Source organism: Alligator mississippiensis, chromosome 2, assembly GCF_030867095.1.
Source record: "Alligator mississippiensis isolate rAllMis1 chromosome 2, rAllMis1, whole genome shotgun sequence".
Taxonomy (NCBI): domain Eukaryota; kingdom Metazoa; phylum Chordata; order Crocodylia; family Alligatoridae; genus Alligator; species Alligator mississippiensis.
Genome location: NC_081825.1, coordinates 74,712,943 through 74,734,410, shown reverse-complemented (window position 1 = coordinate 74,734,410; position 21,468 = coordinate 74,712,943). Strand labels below are relative to the sequence as shown.

The window sequence follows — 21,468 nt, the reverse complement described above, 5'->3', positions numbered from 1 at the left end:
TCCTGATGTCCAGCCTGAACCTTTTCCCTAACAATTTGTGGCTGTTATTCCTAGTAACCCCCAGTGGTGCCTGGGGGAACAGAGCCTCACCCAATTTCCACTGGTCCCCTCTGGTGAGTTTGTAAATGGCCACCAAATCCCCTCTCAGCCTTCACTTGTGGAGGCTGAACAGATTCAGGCCCTTTAGTCCCCCTTTGTAGGGCCTGACCTGCTGCCTCTTGGCCATGCGAGTGGCCCTCCTCTGGACCCTCTGTGCTAGCCACATCCCTTTTGAAGTGCAGCATCCAGAAATGGACCCAGTGCTCCAACTGTGGCCTGACCAACGCTGCAGAGAGGAGAAGGATCACCTCCCTGGACCTCCTTGTGATGCATCTGTAGATGTACGACAAGGTGGGGTTAGCCTTACTGACCGCTTCCTCACATTGGCGGCTCATGTTCATCCTGGAGTCAAAGGGATCTTGGAGTCACTGTTCTGCTGCTGTGTTGACAAGAAAGGTGTCCCCCAGCCTATATGTGGTTCCTTCTCCCTAGATGCAGTACTTTGCACTTGTCTGTGTTGAATTCCATCCTATTCTCATCCACCCACCACTGTAACCTGTCTAGATTCAGCTGGATTCTGTCCCTCCCCTCCAGTGTGCCCACCGCGCCCCACATCTCGGCGTCATCAGTGAATTTGGACAGCGTACTTTCCACACACACATCCAGATCGCTGATAAAGATGTTGAACAGTACAGGCCCCAGGACTGAGCCCTGGGGAACTCCACTGCCCACATCCCTCCAGGTTGAAAACAACCTGTCTACCACCACTCTCTGGGTACAACCATCTAGCCAATTTGCCACCCATCTGACTGTGTAGGCATCAATGCCACAGTCACTTCGTTTTTTTTTAAGAGAATGTGGTGGGAAACAGTGTCAAAGGCCGCCTTAAAGTCCAGGAAGATGACATCCACCTCAATGCCCTCATCCAGGGACTTTGTGACCTGATCATAAAAGGAAACCAGGTTAGTCAGGCAGGATCTGCCCTCAATGAACCCATGCTGGTTGCCCCTCAGCATTATCTCCCCTGCTGGGTCCTTGCAGATGTGCTCCTTGATAATTTTCTCAAAAGTCTTCCCAAAGACCGACGTGAGATTAACTGACCTATAGTTACCCAGGTCCTCCTTTCTGCCCTTCTTGTAAATGGGGACCACATTGGCCCTTTCTGGTTTCCTGATATTTCCCTCCTCCTGGATTTCAAGTTGAACTAAAATATGGCTCTTCTGGACTGACTTAAAAGCTTCATAAATAATGTTCTGGCAGCTGAGAGATTTATACACTCTAAGTTTGATAGAAGGTTAGCAAGGAGGAAATAGAACTGGCCCCATTGTATCAGTCAGGCTGTTAAAGATGCTCATGTGGTGAGGAAAGCATGTGCAAAGATGCCCTAAGGGCTTTCCACAGGATTTTAGCACTCCCACCTTCCTTTATTTCCCCATTAATTTATTGTAAGAAATGTTTCAGTCCATGTACTATTACATCTCCTCATCATAGGAACATCCCTCCATGACTTATTTTTGGGCAGGACTGGCCCTCTTTCCAGGGACCAAAACATTTTATTAGGTATTTTGTATCCTGGCTAGATATGCAGATTACATATTATTTTGAAAAATGCAAATATTTCTACTTTTTAACTTATTTGTCATTCTGGTAGCCATGAACTGCACACAATTTTATCCATGTTATGTGTATGGCAAATATGCACTGCAACATTTAATGTAGGATGACAGTACTTGGTACAAAATGGAATCGTTTATATTTAAAAAATATGCACAAACCAGCTTTCAGATGTAATGAGCCAACAAACCTGTGGCAGGCTTAGTGTCAAAACATAATACTTTTAACCTCCCTGAGAAGCATGCTACATGCGTGTATGTGAAAGAAAGGCAGTCACTTTTCCCTTTTTACAATATTTACTTCAGTTTCATGCCAGTTGCATCACTCACTCCTAGCATTATGAGTCAAATATACTAACAAGTATTTCCTACTTCTACTCATTATTTCCATGGAATTGCGCTTGGAATATATTTTTATAAAGTCATTGCCAATATTAACAACCATCGCTGATGAAAACCTACCTGCAGTACATTGTGCAGTAAGTAATCCTAACTTTGGTGTTTGGACCCATTATCCTTTAGCGTGTCACAAGCACTAGATTTTGCATTAGGGACTTGTCTACATTTCAATCATAATAAAGTCAAAGGACAACCGTGTTTTAAGCAGGCTCCCTTGACGCCATAGTTGTTGTAATATAGACAGGCTTTCAGATATTCGAACAGATTGCAAAGTGTATAAAATACAAGCTGACAAGGATCTCCTTACTAACTATAAATTTAAATAGACTCCAACTCCTTTGAGGTTGGTTTCCTTTTGGAAAAGGACACTTATTCTAAACTTTATTTTTGCTCATTTTATTGGTCCCATGGAAAGACTTGCTCATCATAGTAAATTAATGAATTTTTAGGACCCACTATTTCCCCTCTTTTCCCCCCTCCCCTCCCCCCCCCCCACACACACTGTATTTTCTTTGCTTGCTGGTATAATAAGGAACCTTTTAAAAAAAATTTGAACGCTCTTTATGTTGCATATACTTTTTCTTTCAAATTGATGAAATATCCACCATAAATGATTGCTATTTGCCCATTTTTACTTCTACAAAATATTAGTTAATCTTAAGATACAAATATTTTTCAAGATCTCTTACACTAACAGTGTGAGTGATTGAAATTGGCCATTTATACATGTGCTTCAGGGGGAGAGGGGAGAAGCTTTAATTAGAGTGGCTGTGGGAGCCTCTCTAACTGAAGCATGCGGAACATCTTGTGTATCAGTATCCCCATGCTGAAACGTGACGGCAGATGCATTTTAAAGAAAGCTCATCAAATAAGCTTTAGTTAAAGCGTCTCTGTCACTGTTTTTCAGCATGGGGACACTGATATATGAGATGCTCGAGTCTGCTGGAGCACAGTAATTACCATGCTCCAGCAGACTTGATTAATCAGGTCTGCAACAATGTACTGTAATAACAGGGTGTCAGAGCAGCCTCGCTGATCATGTATAGGCACCCAATACATCTAAAAATCAGAAACACCCTTTCTAAACTTCCCTTTTCTTTCTTTTCTATTTGTCACAGGAGAACCAGTTTATTAACAAAAAGAGTTTGCAAATATTAGGGGAATATGGACTTATAAAAACAAGAAAGAAAATAATAAGTAAATATAAAATGAGACTTTCAATATTCAAGCTTCATGGAGAGCTGCTCTAAAGTGCCTGTAGCATCACGTGTATGCAGCGTCCCATGCTTTAAAATGGCTGCAGGTGTGTTTGAACTAATGCTCGTTCAACAAGCATGAGGACATTGAATACATGTAACGCAGATGTTGCTGGAGCATGGTAGTAAGCACACTCCAGCAGACTCGATTCATCAAGTCTGTTCTGATGTGTACTAATTAGCTTGTGTCAGAACAGACATCCAGCCAATGTATAGGTGTCCTTAATGGTTAGGCCCTCAAGATTTGGGAAGCCAGGTAGAAAGTTATTGGGGAAGTGGATCAAATGCTTGTCTATTTAATATCCTTGATTAAAATAGGATTTACTGGTTGTCTTTGTTCTAGAACAAGCATTTGTGGATGTAAGCAGGACAGAGGTCTGGGGTTTGTTTACTTAATTTCTTGACAAATTAAGATTAGTGTAACTGTGTTCCCGAAGCAGGGGAATGTCCAGTTTATTGACTTACAGTTCATTTCTAATCTATTAAAATGGATGATATCTGAAAAGAGAAACATTTTAATTTTTTCCTCAAGGCCAAAAAGACTTAATTTTTTTTTGTTTTTAATTGTTTTTTTTTGGGGGGGGGGGGGTTCTCCATCTCTTTCCCCCCCCCCCCCCCAATTTAGTGTGGAGCCCAGTTAGATGGAAGCAACACTCCCAAAGTTGATCAGGAAGATGATCATGTCATAACATATTGTTAAGCATCATGGATTCCTCTGCACATTATATAACCTCTAACTACTGCAATTCTATTAATTTTATAAGTATATTTTTGAAACATTTTATATTCATTCTTTACCAACCATTTTACCTGCACACTTCTTTCTTTCTAACTTGTTAAATTATTCATGTTGCTTGAAAAGAGATTTTATTTGTTTGTTCTTTCTTCAATTTATATGCTGCTCTGCCCCAAAAAGGCACAACAGGACAGGTATAGTGTGGCAAAAGAATATCTTGGAAAATTTTTACACTGTAGTTTTTCTGTATTACAAGAATTCATATAAAATGTGGATAAATATTCTCAAGTCTTACACACACCCAAATGTTGGTCTGGCTTAATACAAGAAAGAAATTCATATCTTAAACTCAGCTGTAAGAAGGAATGTGAGTATTGTGGATGAAGGATTTTTTTTTTTTTTATGTTGTATCAGGAGGCAGTACTGTGCCTTGAAGACAAGGTCTGAATACAACTCCATCTCACTCCAGATGTAGCTATAAGACCTAAAATATCCTTTTGGGCTTGGGTAGAAGGCAAGATGGCTATTGTACCAATGGCTTCTGGATGACCATTGTACTCTTTTATCAGCTAAAAGCATTTGTCAGTAGAGGTGGAAAAGTTGCAAATTTGGACAAAAAAGCATCAGCTTTGATGGGGGAGGGAGACTGAACCCTTATCCTTTTTCTTTATTTGTTATTTATTCCATTATACAACATTTTTATTCTTTTATTTATTCTGGAACCTTGTCTCCTTTCTTGTGGTTTTAATTTTCATGTCTTGCCAAATGCACAAATGCATGTTGACCTGTCCCCACTCCTCCTCCCCGGCCCCACTTCCTACAAACTCTAATTTTGTGGATTTAATTGCTGGCTGATGTAGAAAGTCCTTGCACAGTCCTTGGGATCAAATCTGTGGTGCACAAAATCTCCCTGAGGACTTGTAAAAAAAGGGATGTTGGGTAAAATTATACCTGTTCAAACAATCAATTCATGACCCTGGTTAGGATGCAATAGATCAGTAAAGGGCGTTATAGTGGACTGTAGCAAGTGGTTACATTGCTCGTGTTTACCTCAGGAAACCGCTACAGATTAATCGGGTTGCAAACTGCCAGGACATGAATGATCTGGGTTTTGCTATACTTCCATTTCATAAAAGGAAGGACCTTGGAGGTGAGGTAGTCCAGCCCCCTGTTCCATATGAAATCATCCAGATTTAAACTATCCCAGACAAGTATTTGTCTAACATTTACAACTTTCAAAGAACACAGATTTCACAATCCCTCTGTGGAATCTGCTCCAGTACTTAACTCTCATAATTAGAATTCTCTTCCTAATATACAACCTAAATTCCTCTCATTACAAATGCTGCCTTCTTGTCTTGGCCCTTGTAGAGACAAAGATAGTTTATTACCAGTCCTCTTAATATTATTCATGTACTTGAAGACTTATCAAATCCAATCTCAGTCTTCTCTTCTCAGACTAAATTAGCCCAGTCCTTTTCTCATGAATCATGTTTTCTAGACTTCCAGTTACCCTTTGGAATAACTCTGGACTCTCTCCAATTTGACCACATCTTTCTTGAAGTGTGGTAGTCTAAAATTAATACAGTGCTCTGTGTGAGGCCTCAACAGTATTAAATATGGGTAGAAAAAGTATATCAAAATATTTAGCACTAAAATAGTGTTAATGCATCCCAGTATGCTATTTTGTTGTAGAAAAAAAAGAAAGAGGGTCAAGGATTTCTTAGGGAGATATCTTTTATTGGACCAACTATGTAGTTGGGATAGAGTTAGAAAAGTTTTTGAATGCAAGACATTTGTCTTGGGGGAGATTTATTTTGCATTAATTTTTTTTCTAACTATTTTCCAACTGCATAGTTGGCCCAGTAAAAGGTATCTAAGAAATCCTTGTATCACACAATTTCTGGACCATCAGAGCTATAGTATCACTCTTACACTAGCTTTATAGATAAAGGACACTGACTTTTATTCAGCATTCAGTACGCTATAACCCCCGGGTCCTTTTCTGCTCTACTGCATCCTAGTCTGTTGTTTCCCAATTTGCATTTGTGAATTTGATTGTTTCATTCCAAGTGAAGTACTTTACACTTTTCCTTCCTGAATGTCATATGATTTATTTCAGATCACTCTTCCAATTTATCAAGGTCATTTTGATTTTAATACTGTTCTTCAGAGTATTTACTCCCTAACCCAGCCTGGTGTTATCTGCAAATTTGCTAAACACACTCATTTCCATCCTCCAAGTCATTAATAAAAACTCTATTAGAATATTCCTTCCATCATACTACTCTGAAAGTGATCTTCCTAGCTGCTGTAACATTGGCCAGGGCAATGAGTGAATGGTAGCTGCTTTTACTTGAACCTATTTATATTGTAATCCTTAGAGACAAGGTGTTGCTATACTATACTTCCAAAAATAATCTCTGAGATTTTTTATTTAGTTTAAGCTAAACAAATCCATAAATTTACCTTTCTTTCTTTCAGCAATTACATGCATTAGATGCATCTTGGACTTTGTGTAGAGAGAACCAAACCATTTAGAAAGTTGTCCTGTATAATTTTGGGTATATTCAGGAATTTGAAATAACATAGTTTGACATTTCAAATAATACCAAAATTGCACATAATGATCTCCTAATGTCCCCAGTTTCTTGGTATACTTCAACCACTAAATACCTTTATCCTCACAGCTTATGCCACTGGAAGCCAAGTAACTTTTTCTGTCTGCTTGAAATATTGGCGTCAGCATCACCAATCTTCAGAGTAGCTGCATAGAGCAAACCATTGATCTATGAGTACTATGCCTCAGTCCTATCTGTCAAGTTTTGGAAAGTAGTATTATAGGCACTGCTCATTTGGAACACCTGTAACTCTTCGTACGCATCGCCCTAATGGGGACTGACTGCTTACTAGTTTCCTACAGTGGGTTTCGTACTGATATAAACTGATAGAAGAGAGAATAGTTAATTGCTCCAAAATAACCAGGGTTCTTTGAGATGGTATAGTCGGATCACTTTCATCCTTGCTTTAAGAGTCCTCTGCTACTGTGAGCTTCATACTTTTACTAAAGTAAAGAAGGAGGGTAGCCATTCTTACCATTTATGTTCCTGCACAGAAACATTTGATGGTGCAAAGATGCATGTATATTTTTAATTGGTATGGCTATTAAAAATGTTTGATTTGATTTCTACTAGGAACACACACAGCCACAAAAGGAATTCAAATTGACAATGACATCTCAAAGAATCACAGCTATTGTGGAATAAGTAGCCATTCTTTAGAGGGGATTTTAGTATAAAACAGGTGATTATTTGCATATAATATTCATGTACATATGACACAGATTAAATCTAACATAAAAAGTATATTTAAATCCCAGAGAAGTGGCCTGGCGGCTGGTTGAAAATACCTTCTCGAGTCACAGATGGGCTTCATGTCTCTGAGGTCAGGGGGGATGAATAAAATCAAATGGGGAGAGGAACCTGGCACAATCCAACATGGGCATGCAAAGATTTTTTTTTTTTTAGAAAGCAGATTGCCCTCTAAAAAAAAAAAATCTCTATTATATTGGCTAATAGCAAACATAAGCAAAAATTTATAGCAGAGCTAGGAAAAAGATGGACTGAAAGCCTTATAAAATGTTAAGAGGGGGAAAAGATACTTTAAATTAAATTGTGTGCTCTACTAAATGACTTGTAGATTAATGGAGATGCAGGGAGGTAAACATCTGGCAAAATTAATGTCTTATAGGTCCTCATGTAGTAGTAGAGAAGTTAAATGAAACTTTACATCTTTTTTTTTTTTTTTTTTTTTTTTCTTACTAAAGACACTAAGAGCACTTTTACATGAGGTGTTTTTTTTTTCCTGAGAGCAAATTTCTATGGGGAATAATTACCAAGCAGTTTGTAAATTTCAGATGCAACAAATCATTCAAGTGTTTTGGTTTCTGGAAGAAACAGAATAAAACAGCGCAAACATTAATGAGAATAGGCAATAAGGGCCAGATTTGGATTGATTCCTTAGGCACCAAATTGGATTTAAGGCAGAATTTAAAAGCCTGAGTTCCAAAGAACAATCCAGATTAGCCCTGCTTCTGAAGACATGAAATGCACTGAGTACCTACAGTCATTTGATGCTTATATTTTAGGTTGCAAAATTGTCTAGGTGGCTACAGTTTGGTTCTTTTGCATGCTTATAAGCAGTCCAGTTTGAACACATGGCAGCTAACTCTCACAGGAATTTGGATGGTTCTGAAGAGTAGGGGTGTGTTAAACGGGCCGTATTTGATTTGGATTCTGATTTGGCCCAAATGGGGACAGTGATTCAATTAATTGATTCAGATCACTGTCTCCAGTTAGATTCAGCTGAATCCGAGTCTGAAGATTCGATGCTGATTCGGACATAGACACAGCTTTAAATGTTTTTTTCCACAGACCTCGAGGTACCAGGCACAGCTCATGAATGCTGCAATGCTGGGGTGGATGGAGCGTCCCACAGGAGGGTGAGGGGGAACATTTTTAACTGGAACATTCAGTGTGCTAATTGGACATTTAGCTAACTAGATACTAACTTATCTCAAGCAAAATTACAATCTAAATATAAATAATACATCATTTTCAAGAAGCCACAAATTAGTATCTTATTTTTTAATGAGATAAAGGAGGAACTGAAAATGGGATTGGTGAAGTCAACGACTTGCATTTTTCCTAGCAATTAAACTATATAGAATTTGAAAATGTTCAGATGTTGTTAAATAATCTCTCTTCCCCATTTTTTTTTCTTCACATGGCACTGACTTTGCTTTTTTTACAGGAAAAGTAGGATAGAAATGTAAATTAAAGGGGTGAAAATCCTCACATGCTTTGTAACTTCTTAGTCTAACTACTTTTATGGCAGAGTGCTTTAACTTTGGATGTCATAGTTACATTTGCCCCAAATAGACTGAGGGAAATCAGCCCCTAATTAGCATCTAAATCTGAAATCAAAATTTGGCATTCTGCCAAATGTCATTATAAATTGAATATTTCAGCTAATATACACTGACAAAAAAATGTTTAATATTTGGGCATAAAATAGCCATACTTAAAATTTATTCTGGATTTGGGGATTGTCATGAATAATGACCCTATGAATGCATCTGTCAAGTCTTTAATAGTTAATGCTTTTCTTCCTGCTCGTTCTCCGAGGCCCTGTGTCAGCATTTCAGTAATGATAAAGCAGGTTTGTGGACCATCAGGGAGAGGCCTTACTTTAATCCTACTGAAGTTAATCGAAAGACTCTGATTTTTTTTTTTTGGTTCTTTTTTTTTTTAGACTTTTTATTAAACTCTGAGAAGTTGTTTCCCCAAATGTAACAAATGTATGTTCTTACTAGGTGTTGACAAAAAACATTACAGTGAGATGATAATACTTGTACTATTAGGGTATTGAATATGATATGAAAATCAGTGGCATACCAGGTCTATTCCTTCCAGCATTGATCCATTCATTTTAAATGCAGCAGGTGCTGAAAAAAGTTAAAGGGCATTACTTGAGGTATTCTAAATCACTATTACAATGAGTATTGATCATTCTTCTGTCTGTCTGTCACTTATATAGGCTTACATGCTCGTTCATTCTGTTTTTAAATTCCCTGAATGGTAGCAATGGCTTTTGTGCTCATATTCATGGCAGAAAAGCTAGGACAATTTAAAGGAAATATAACTTTCTGCTTATTAGATATTGCCAATCCAGACATCTGGGTTTATTTTGCATGAATTTGGGTAGACAGATCAATCAGCACTTGCCAATTTTGTTGCTTCTTATGTTTTCTTTTCCCCAATCTATTTTTGTTTCTTACATGAATGTGTGCCTTTTTTCTTTCTTAGATAGAGAATAAAACAGAAAATTTACAATAAAAATAAAGGGGTAAAAATCCCCCATACACTTCATAACTATTTAGCCTAACTATTCTTATAGCAGAGTGCATTCACTCTGGAAGTCATAGTTACATGTTTTCTCCAGACAAACGGAGAGAATTGGCCCCTTTATTAGCATCAAAATCTGAAACCAATCTCTGTATGCATACAAGCTTTTTTCCACCTATTATTAGAATAAAGTCCATACATGTGCACTTACATTGCACAGCTAGGCTGCTGGTATACCTGCACAGGATTTGTATTTTGCATTCTTTCTCTTGTTGCCACTTATTAGAATTCCCAAGTATTAGAATTAAAAGTGCACAGAAGTGTTTTGCAAAATCATGTTTGGTTTTACAAAGTTGAACATGGGATAAAAAGCAAACAAACTCTTTTTTGGATAAAGATATTGTATGTTTGACAGCTTTGAAAAAAGCTTCAGTTACATGATATAACAACTTATTTTAAAAGAAATTTTATTTAGAGAACCTAAAAACCTTTGGCACTCAAATTTGAAACAAGGCACTTAATTTTGCACTCATTTTCACAAAAAATAGAGAGAAATCCAGTTTGGATTGATTTAAAAAAAATGATATTGTTCTTTCAGTTCAGAATTTTTAGGAATTCTAAGAATTCATACATATTTACTCAACAAAATTATTCTATCTTTGTATTCTTCTAGATAAGGTCCTGAAAAATGCAACATGCGAAAAAATGAGACACAAAGGGAGTTAGCAGATTTAATTGTAGGTGGACTATCATGGCTGGGGATAGAAATTACACACAAACTGGTAGAAGTGATTGGAAACTGGTCTAAACCTGCAACAGAACAGAAGTTCAGCGCGCACAGACTGGTTTCAAAATGGCTGAACCCAGTTTAAGACAAACTGATTCTACATCTATCCAGTCTAGGTTAGACCAGTCTATTGAACTTCTGTCGCAGATTTCCCTGCTCCCGCTCTGCCCAAAACAAGTTGTCATGTTCCCCCCAAAAAGCAATGACAGTGATTTTTAAGAACAGTGAGCAGAGCTGTGAAAGTGGAGTGGGGAGCAAATCCAAGATATAGCAGACAAAGAATTAGAAGAGGTAAAAAAGCTTGATTGTGTGGAGATCGAGATCTATCTAAAACAGCGGTTCCCAACCGTTTTATATTGTGGACCGGAAGTGATCACGGATTGGTCCACAGACTGGCAAACTTTAGTCTGGAAGTGACTGGCATACTGTGGAGCAGCAGCCAACCCTTTTTATATACTAAGTACTTAGTATATAAAAAGGGTTGGCTGCTACTCTGCAGTATGCTGTTCACTTCTGGACTTCCATTGTGCTACTATTGATGTATGTCTATCCTCCTTGTTGTTGTTTTTTTTTTTTTTTTTCTCTCTCTCCCTGTAAGAGTTCATTGGTAATATAGTTGTTGTTTAATTTCACCCACAGTTATGATGAGGGCATTTGGTACATTTGGATCAGAGTTACCATGTTTTAGGACAGGCATGTGTAGGATCCTGATGGGTTTATCAGGGATGTTGTCTATAGTTTCATAGTTGGTAGGGTGGGGTCGGAAGGGACCTGAGCAGATCATCAAGTCCGACCCCGCCCCCCCCCCCTCGCCATGGCAAGAAAGAGTACTGGGGTCAAACGACCCTGGCGAGGTGTTCATCCAGCCTCCTCTTAAAGACCCCCAGGGTAGGAGCCAGTACCACTTCTCTTGGAAGTTGGTTCCAGATCCTAGTCACCCTGACAGTGAAGTAGCACCTCCTGATGTCTAGCCTAAATCTACCCTCTGCCAGCTTGTGACCGTTATTTCTTGTTGCTCCTGGTAGCGCTCGGGGGAACAGGGACTCCCCCTATGCTTGTTGGTCCCCTCTGACTAGTTTGTAAATGGCCACTAGATCTGCCCCCTTAGCCTTCTCTTGTGGAGGCTGAACAGGTTCACATCCCTTAACCACTCCTTGTAGGGCCTGCCCTCCTGACTCCTAATCATGCAGGTGGCCCTCCTCTGGACCCTCTCCATGTTGTCCACATCCCTCCTGAAGTGCGGCACCCAGAACTGGACTCAATACTCCAACTGCGGCCTGACCAGTGTCGCATACACGGGGAGGATCACCTCCTTGGACCTGCTTGAGATGCATCTGTGGATGCATGACAAAGTACGGTCGGCCTTCCTGACCGCTTCCCCACACTGTTGGCCCTTATTAATTTTGGCATCAATAATGACTCCAAGATCCTTCTCTGCTTCTGCCCTGATGAGAAGGGAGTTTACCAGCAGTGAAGTAGCAGTGGAGTTGCATTGCAGTTTAAGCACAAAAGAAGATATAATAAAGACATGAGTTCAGCAGCCTTCTGTATATCTGCCACTTTTTGAGGCAAAGTATTAGGTAAGATAGACCAGGGATCTGACCTACTATGGAACACAGTCTATTGATCTACGGCACAGTTGTACACATACACGCTGCTCAAACTAATTGGAGCTCTGAATAATGTGCAATTGCTAACAGAATTTGGTATTACAAGTCTGATTTCCTCAAACATATGGATATGCAGTTGTGCTTTAAATTCCTGTGGTTGTGTGAACAGGTGGACAATTTAAATACATCCAGTTATTTTCTTCCACAGCTATTGTGTATTTGCATGCATAGTGATGCATAAATTTAGATTTTGTGGAAATTAACATTAGAAAAGAAGACCTTTAATAAGTAGTAAGGAGAGAAGCTGTGAGTAGTATGTGGAACCTGGTAGATCCTTTTGTATTTTGAAATCTGATCTGTTACACTGGTCTAATGCAGAGGAGAATTTGTCTTGTAGTATAATAAGACATAATTGAGATATATTGTTGTATGTACATTTCTTATTACAGTCTGAGACATCATTGCATTTTTGCTAAACCCAAACTCTGAAGACAGTCTTCATAAAATCTTCGTACTGAAAATGTTTCCAGCTTTCTGTCTAGTAATTGTTAAAGTAAGCTTTTACTATGGATCAAAAGACAAGGGCATGTATAAAAATGGTATAATAATTTCAGAAATTATAAAACAGTGTTTTGTTGAAACACATACACACAAAGACAGGTGATATTAATTACAGGGAATTGAAATATATTTAATATTCAGTGTAATCTATAATACATGATAAATTTGCTAATACATTTAAGCTAGTCTCTTCAGAATTTAGGGGGGGAAAGCGTATGTTCTATCAGCTTTTTCAAAGCTTTGTTCATCTGCCTTTAGGAGTATATTGTAAAGTTTGACCAGCAAGCCTTTCTTTCCCAAAGGACACAGCAAGCATTGAAAGTGTGGTGTATGTTGTAATTCTAAAGTGACACCAGATTGGAGACTGACAGGAATCTCTTGGGTGAAAGTGACAAGGTTGTGATATTTTCACAATAAGCTGACTGATGTCTTTGGAAGATCTGTTTTGATTTCAAAGGACGTCTTATTTTTTTTTGATGGAAATGAAAGCATTTTAGACACGTGATTAAAAAGCCTCTCACTATATAATAAGTAGAATGATAAAATGTCAGCTTTTATGAGCTACTTACAATTTGATTCTGGTTAAGACCATACCAATACATGCAACAGATGTACTAATTATGACAGTATCTTGGTTTCTACGTAATTAATATGTAGTAAATTATTTAAAACATGGAATGCATTGCTTATTTTCTATTAAAACTGAATTGGAGCAAAACTATACAACTAATCTGATGAGATAAATAATTTATTTCAAGTAATGTTAACAATAATAAATATTTAAATAGATTATTCTGTGAAGTATTTCTATTGTATTAAGATTTGAAATGAAATGGACAGTTGTACTTAATTTTGACATTGTTTTGTTATTTTAACTTTTTTATGCATTTGTAAATAGCAATACAGACTCTTTTTTTTTCCTACGCTATATTGCTAGCAGAAAAGGCAGAAGATAGATTTTTTTTTCTGACTGCAAATCCTTTTTTTAGATTTTTGTTTTTGTGGGGCTTTCTTCTGGTACTGACTTTTGAATTAAACATGATGAAATAACTGACATGTGGCAAGGCACAAAAACATGTGTGTTTTAAGTGACTTATTTAATATATAATATTGTTTCAGTTATGACTGAGTAAGAGTAAAAGAGAAGGCTTTCTTATGTAGATTTTTTCATGTACTTCACTTGAGTCCTTGTGCTTCATTGCTTATTGATTAGTTCATTACAGTAACATTATTTCTGTCTTCTCTTTACATAAGGTTAATAACACCAGAAAAAAATAACTATAACACTAGTTTACTGTTAAGTTGCATGTAAATTTTATTGTTCTTTCTTAGAACTTGAATAGTGACTATTTATTTGATTAAAATTGTAGAATATTGTTAGTATTGCTGGGTTATCTAAGAGCTTTTTTGGAGGGCCTCTGATTCCATGCTAGGTTTCATACAATTTTTGTACAGTCCATATTTACCTTTATTGATTGGGCAGTTGAAAACATACCATTTGAAATTCTGTAAGGAATTCATTACAAGTTCCTCTGTTTATGCCATATCAATGCGTACCCCTCTTTCTATGAAGCTAATAAGTGATTACGAGGGAATTTCACTTCAAAGGCATTACTCCCTATCCTTTCAATAAGTTCCCCTGATCTATGATTTGATATTCTATAGCATTTCTAAGAAACAAACTTCTTTGTGTTTAATGTTGGTCTTTCTCAGGGGAAATAACATAGCTTAGGTGCATATAAACATTCAAATAACCTGAGAGAATGTTCCCAAGTTTGTTCTTCTGGTAAAGAAATTTACCCAGAGTTGCATGTACAAATGTTCATATGCTGAGGCCTTGAGAAGTGGAGAGCTTTCAGTGCTGACACTGTGCAGCCAGGCAGGGGCTCTTTGAATACATCTTAGCATGCTTTGTAGGTTTCCTTAGTCTTCCTGGTGGCAGATGGCAGCAGTGCCCTGATTGGCTGATACAGACTGCTCATGGTCTGCCTGTATTTCTGTACAACAGGGCAGATGCTGGAGGACCATGTTCTCCTCTGAGAGAAGCCACAACATGTACAAGCATTTTCTTTCCCATGAGAAGTAATTTATCCCAGGTTTTGCCCAGGTTATTTTCCTCCTGAAGCAGCCATTTTCTCTCTAGCAGAACAAGCCTGAACACTTGTACAGTTGTGATTTCTCCAGTGACTTTCTCAGGAGAAACTGAAAGTCTGTATGAGGACTTAGAGATGCATGTTCCCCTGCTTGTTTGGCAACTTTGTCATTCTTTATACTTAAATAACTGAAGTGAAGATCACCAGTGCACTTGAAATGACTGAACTGACATTTGCTTATAAAGTAAATATTCTTTTTAAATAACTGAAGGATAATAACTTATACTTTTCATGACATACTGTAGATTTGTAAAACATCACAGATGAATAATACCATAATATAAAGTAATACTAAGTGTGTGTAAAGAGTGAAAAACAAATGAGTTGAATGAATGGAAAATTGTTCAAGAGGGTAACTTTTTTTTCCATCTCTGTATGGCAGAAGTCTTTTAGTACTTGTTTTGATATTTAACAAAGTTAAAGAAGTAAAAAACTAATAGAGAGAAATCTGTCTTGCCATTTCAAGCTTGCTTTCTAATTCCTTAGTACTTATTGCACAGTTGATGTTATTTCTTCTTCAGCTCAGTGAGAGGTACCAGGGAACTGTCACAAATTCTGTCCCCTCTTCTGAGGTGAGCATTCTACAAACAGACAAAGCAGATAGAATATAACTGTGTTGATCCTTAATCTCAGTAAACATGAGGTGGGATCAGTGGGGAATCAATAAATAAAGGAAAAGGGATACATGGCACTCCAAACCAACAAGTTTGACAGTTTTTTGTTTTGGTTTTTTTTTCAACCCCTTTCCATTTCATTGTACAATCAGAACAGGTGACCAAGTAGAGATATTGTCTTTGCTGCAGTTAGGATTTTTTTGCTGCAGTTGTTAATTCTTTAAACAGACATTGACTATGGAAGATCTTCATTGTCAGCGACAACCAACTTCTCTGATATTGCTTTGTCTCCACATTTTAAATTTTAAATTCTGGAAAAATGCAAATATTTGACAAAGGTGTGTGTGTGGATAAAACTATCTTCCTCTGCAGACTCTTCAGCTACAAATATGTTTGATTTTTTGCTAGGAGAAGACGGAAAATATTGAGGATTCCTCAACTGTGGCTGTTAATTTTCTTTGTCTTGGAAAAACATAGATAAATTCTTTTCTATATTGCTGGTGTTACTAAGCTAGTCAAATAGCTAGTGTAGAAGATTTCATTCTGTGGTTCTGCTGCCTAAATTGACCGATTACTATAATCTCTTTTAAATACTTCTTTCTTCCTTTAAGATCTTACATTTCCTCAAGAGAATATAATAGAAAGCCTTAAGAAAAAAAAATCAATCTGGGTTACCAGACTGTGCTGCTCTTCAGACATGAGGGACTGGTAAGACCAAGTCAAATGATGTACCATTCATATTCATGTAGGTCAGGGAGCCTTTGTTCAAAAGGAAGTCTCATAGGTGTTCAGTGTCATATGTAATCTAGGGTATTTTTGCTGCCTTTTTTTATATGGAAGATGCTAGCTACAGAGGAGGCAGAGAGAGGAAGGACAAATGAAATTAAGGTGTCTACAAGATTTTTCTATAGTAATGGGGTTAATGGGATAAAAGAAACTTGGAGTTAAAGATAATAAAGGCCTCTCTCTCTCTCAGAATCAGGAATGATGCTCAGGAGCCTGCTTAGAAAGGGAAGATTGGTGCATGCTAGTTTGTCTGCAAATAAATCATGAGCTGGAAGAAAGATAAACTCTGACTTTAGCAAAGGAGTGCAAGGAAATCAGGTAAAAGGCAACGTTCTATATTAGTAGAGAAATAATTTATATTGTGCAGGATAAACATCTTAAAATCTATGTTGCAAGGATGTCTCTCTCATTTAATAATTCCAAAATTATATCTCTTTCTTGCTTTATCTAATATGTATCCCCCAGAGAGACAGGATAAACCTCAAAGGAATGTCAGAATATTGGTCACTGAAAACAAATACTGAAATTTGGGAGAAGGAAATGCATGTTGGTCAAAGCTGAGGCATTACAGAATCATGAGCTAAAAACTGACAGAGAAGATGTTGAGGATTATAGTTTTTGATGCACTTTCAAGATTTATTTTGAATTATCAGAACGAGAGAGAATTGATAGTTTGCAAACTGTTTTCCAAGAAATTAGCAATATTGCCTTCTAAATTTATAAAAGGGAGATAAGGTTGAAGATATCTAATGTTTCTTAGCAAATGAATGAGAAAGCAGTTAAGAGCTCCTGATTCATCTCTGTACAAAGAACAAACTCAATATGCACTTTTATAAACCAACAAGTTTTATTGTTAGTGTTTACATTCTGTCTATCATTAATAACTATTACAAATGGAAAAGTGCTCTTTAGCTGATTTGTCAGTCATGCTAAAGAAATAAGCATTGTTTTGGATAATAAAAATGTGTTTAACCACTGATAAGCAAAGCATGAATTCATAGGTTAAAAATTGCTGCACGTTTAGGCTGTGCTTAAAAGTAAAGCTGTGTATGTCACCTGTTGTTTTCAAAGAAATGCTTCTTGTTGTTCAACCTAAATGTACAGTGTCTATTCTTTCAGGGGAAAAAAAGAAGCCCAGACAAGCCTTTAATGAGAGGATACAGTCTTGTCAATACATGCACATGGAGAATCTGGGAAATAGCAGCAATGTAAAAATGGGAACTAAGGCCCATATAACTTCCCTGTGGTGTGAAGCATTCAGGACCTCTGTAAACTGAACAGGCTCTGTGCTCTTGCAAAGAAATTGAAATGCTAGGTGGGTGGGCATCCTCCAGATGCTTAGCAGCAAAAGGCAGAATTCGGCCCCTTAGTTACAGGTGATCTGTCTTCTTCCTAGTGGAGACTGGCAGCAGTACCTTTTTAATGTCTGTCGAATATGCTTGGCTGAGTGACAGTCAGGGAGACAAGAGGACAATTAACTCAGTCTGTAGCCCCAGACAATAGCCCTGAAACAGTTCCAAGGTGCTGTAACATTATTTCAAGCAATCCCTACTCAAAAGGTATAGTTCCCTTTGCACACCTACAGCCATCTTTTACTTTTCCCAATTTTAGTTGTAAAAGGATTACTGCAACCTGGAATTTTACTATTACTTGCATATTTCTCTGCAGGCCAAAGAGGGTTGACTGTGGACTGAAAAGCTGTATGTGGAATTCCCACAGAGTTCACAACATGGGCAATATTGGATGGAGAGGAGGGAATAGGGAGCAAAAAATATTAGGTAATAAGTCAGCTGTCAGAACACAAGCCAAATGAAGATATAAGCCAAAGGTCTAGAGAAGTGAGTTGGAACAAAAGCTATATAGTTTCATTGTTGACCACTGTGGACCTTCAGTGTTGTAGTAACTATAAATGCAACGATACTTGCCATTATCTTTTCCTTACTGAGAGAGCTTTCTTGTCCAGTGATTGATATCTCCTGGGATGGCTGCCAGTAACCCATACCGTAACGAACAAGAAGAATTTTAAGGAGGGTAATAAAGCATAGGTTTATGGGGAACTCCTCAAGTGGGGATAAACATGGAAGAGAGCATAAATGCATTTTGATTTATTTATTTTTTTTAAACAATGGATTGACAGAGGTGTAGGCATTGTAGGCCAACTGGAAGCAGCGATGGATGTCTTGGAAATAATAGTCAGGGAGAGAGAGGCTATGAAGGGCTTGAGAATAAAGCTTTGTGTTTGATTAAACAAAGTTAGTGAGAATCCTCTGGAGGATAAGCTAAAAGATCAATTAGATGAGGAGAACGAAGGGAGAACTATCACTAAAGCCAGAAGAAAAGACTTTAGACAAGCAGGCTCAGTAGTATTAGAGAACAAGGAAGATGAGGATGGAGAACTGGTTTTGAGTTGTGGCTGAGGCTTTGGCTAGAACAATTTTAAATGAAGAACAAAGTGTAAATAAAAACCAGGTTTGAGTATTGATTTGAAAAAGGATCTTCAGTTAGTCTTCTATTCATTGATCTTAAAGATGAGGCAAGTGGCATAAAGCATATGATGGGAGTGACAAAAAAAACAAGTTTGTATTGAGAGAAGAAAGAGCTACAGGAGAGTTTGAGGTTAAAAGAGAGTAAAAACAAGAATAAGGAGATGAAACTGATCATAAGTAAGGAATATCATAGGATGGCAAAGGGGCATTACTGGGACAAGTGGAAAGTTTGAAAAGAATAACTGATGAGAACCTTCTGCATCTGTGATGAGGGAGGATGGCAGAGGTAGGGCAATGGAAAGCAGGCTGAACAGTGAGGGAGTAGTGTTGTACCTTGTATATTTTTCTCTCAGAAAAAGTGGCAAGTTCCTGTGCATAGAGAGAGAGACCTTAGAAAGCTTTTTTTTTTTTTTTTTTCCTAACAGGAGATGGAAAATTGCACAAAAGACTATTGTAACTTGTGAACTGTAGATAAGTGAAGCAGGATGTAGACCAGGGTGGCATTTTATAACCTAACCAGTTCAGTGAGGCATAAGCTTTTGTAGACAATCACCTACTTCATCAGGTGCTAAGAATGGATTCTTAGAAAGGAAAGATTTTGTATGGAAGAGGAAAGTACAGGCAGAGGGAACACTACTAAAAGCAGTAATACATGCTTTAATTAGATGAATTAAGATGAACAAAATGGTTAACACCTGGAGGGACACCCAAGTTACTCTCTAGTTCAGGTAGTCCATGCTCCCTGTTGAGACTGTGGTTAATACAGTCCAGGCTGTGGATGAGTTCTTGTTTTGCAACTTCATGTTCAAGTTGTTTTTGGTTAAGGAAAACTACTCTTTGGTCAGTGATAGAAGGTCCAAAGAGGTTAAAAAGTTTTTTGTCAAGTGTTTTATGCATTTATAGAACTGATGCAAATCGGTGTCTATTCATTCCTTTGCACAGGGACTGCTCCATCTGGCCACCGTAGACAGCCAAGGGACAATGTGATTAGGGACAGGCATTCAAATAGCCTGAGCTTGAATTGATTCAATCTTTGCAGGTTAGTGCAACCTGGCTAGGCTGGCAGGATGCTGTGATTGGCCCAGGAGGGAATTAATAACAGTGTTGATCACCCAATTAAGAAAACAAAAGAGGGATGTTACCAGCTACTTGTTGATTCTACCTGTTCATTCAGCATGGACGGTAGCCAGCATGTGGTCTAATAGCTATTGGACAGACACCTCCTCAGCAAGGAGGGAATTCCTGCTTAGCAGCGAGTGGTGAGGGGAGGGGGGAAGCAGCCCGCAATCTCTGTAGCAGCAGCCAGGGAACAGGGAGGAGGGGCCAGCCCTGCTGTGGAGCAGAGAGTCCTGCCCAGCCCAGAGACCATGCAGGGATGCTGAAGGTGTCTGGTTTATCTTAAACCAGCAAGGGGTCTGGGACAGACATTGCATAAACCGGTTGAGCCAAATTGGTTAAGTCTGATACTACATTCAACTAGGTTTATCCCAAACTGGGTTCAGCCATTCTCAAACTGGTTTATGTGCATTGAACATCTGTTCTGTTACAGGTTTAAACCAGTTTATGATCATTTAAACCAGATTATGTGCAATGTCTGTCCCTAGCCTATATGCTAGTGATGCATGTATAATGGTGGAGGAGGAGCAAGAATCCTAGATATTATTAGCTGTGTTATGTAGTCCAGTGATAATGGAGTCTGTATTGATGAGGGTGCACTGGGTCTGTAGCAGGTCCCAGTGGCTTAATGGGAATTTGAGTTAGATAGGCTGTTACTGGAGAAATGCTGCTTGAAGTTGGGAGACAGGTTTGTCCTCCAGAGTTACCTTGAGATGGTCATCATCTTTGAGGAGGAGTTGAAGGTCATTAATGATGTGTCCAAGGTGGAAGCTGAAAGTGATGACCAGGGATTTTGTTGCCTTTGTCTTGGAGTTGGTATTTTAGCAGGTCAGAGCAGGGTTTGTGTGTGTGGCTTTTATTTTAAGCAGCTACAGTTCTGGGATTTTATTTTAAGTGTGAGAATCCCTGTTGTAGATCCCTAAGGTGTGCATCCTTATCAGTGGGATCAAAGCAGATACAATTGTAACCTGGAGGTTGGTTGTAGATGATGGATTTAATGGTATGCTTAGAATAAGTGCTGATACTGCAGAAGTATCTGTAGTGGTCTGTTGCTGTCTGATACATTATGGTGGTGATATGGCCTTTTGCAAAGCTTCACAGTGGTGTGCAAGAAATGAGTTTGCTGAGTAGAGTGTTCAAAATCAATTTGATGGAGGAGTGGTAATTGTTAAAGTCCTGGTGGAATTTCTATAGAGATTCCTTCCTATATGTCCATATGATGATGTCATCAATAAATTGGGGTGATAAGTGGGCCGTTGTGGAAGAAGCAGATTTCAAGATTGGCCATAAATATATTGGTGTACTGCCATGCTTGTGCTCATCGGAAATGACGTGTTTTTTGAAGGCATATGGAGTCTCTAAATCTGAAAGTTATTTGGTAGAGTTTAGGAACAAGTACAATGCTA

At 38.2% G+C, this 21,468-nt stretch overlaps 1 long non-coding RNA gene across 2 annotated transcripts in view; it reads left to right on the top strand.

Annotated features, from left to right (window-relative positions):
• The first annotated feature begins 16,654 nt into the window (after positions 1-16,654).
• LOC132248560 (uncharacterized) overlaps positions 16,655-21,468 on the top strand; it is a 181,876-nt gene continuing 177,062 nt past the window's right edge. For both annotated transcript variants that reach the window (XR_009459783.1, XR_009459784.1), the window contains exon 1: positions 16,655-16,778. This is a non-coding gene — a long non-coding RNA (uncharacterized LOC132248560). The remainder of the gene's footprint in view (positions 16,779-21,468) is intronic.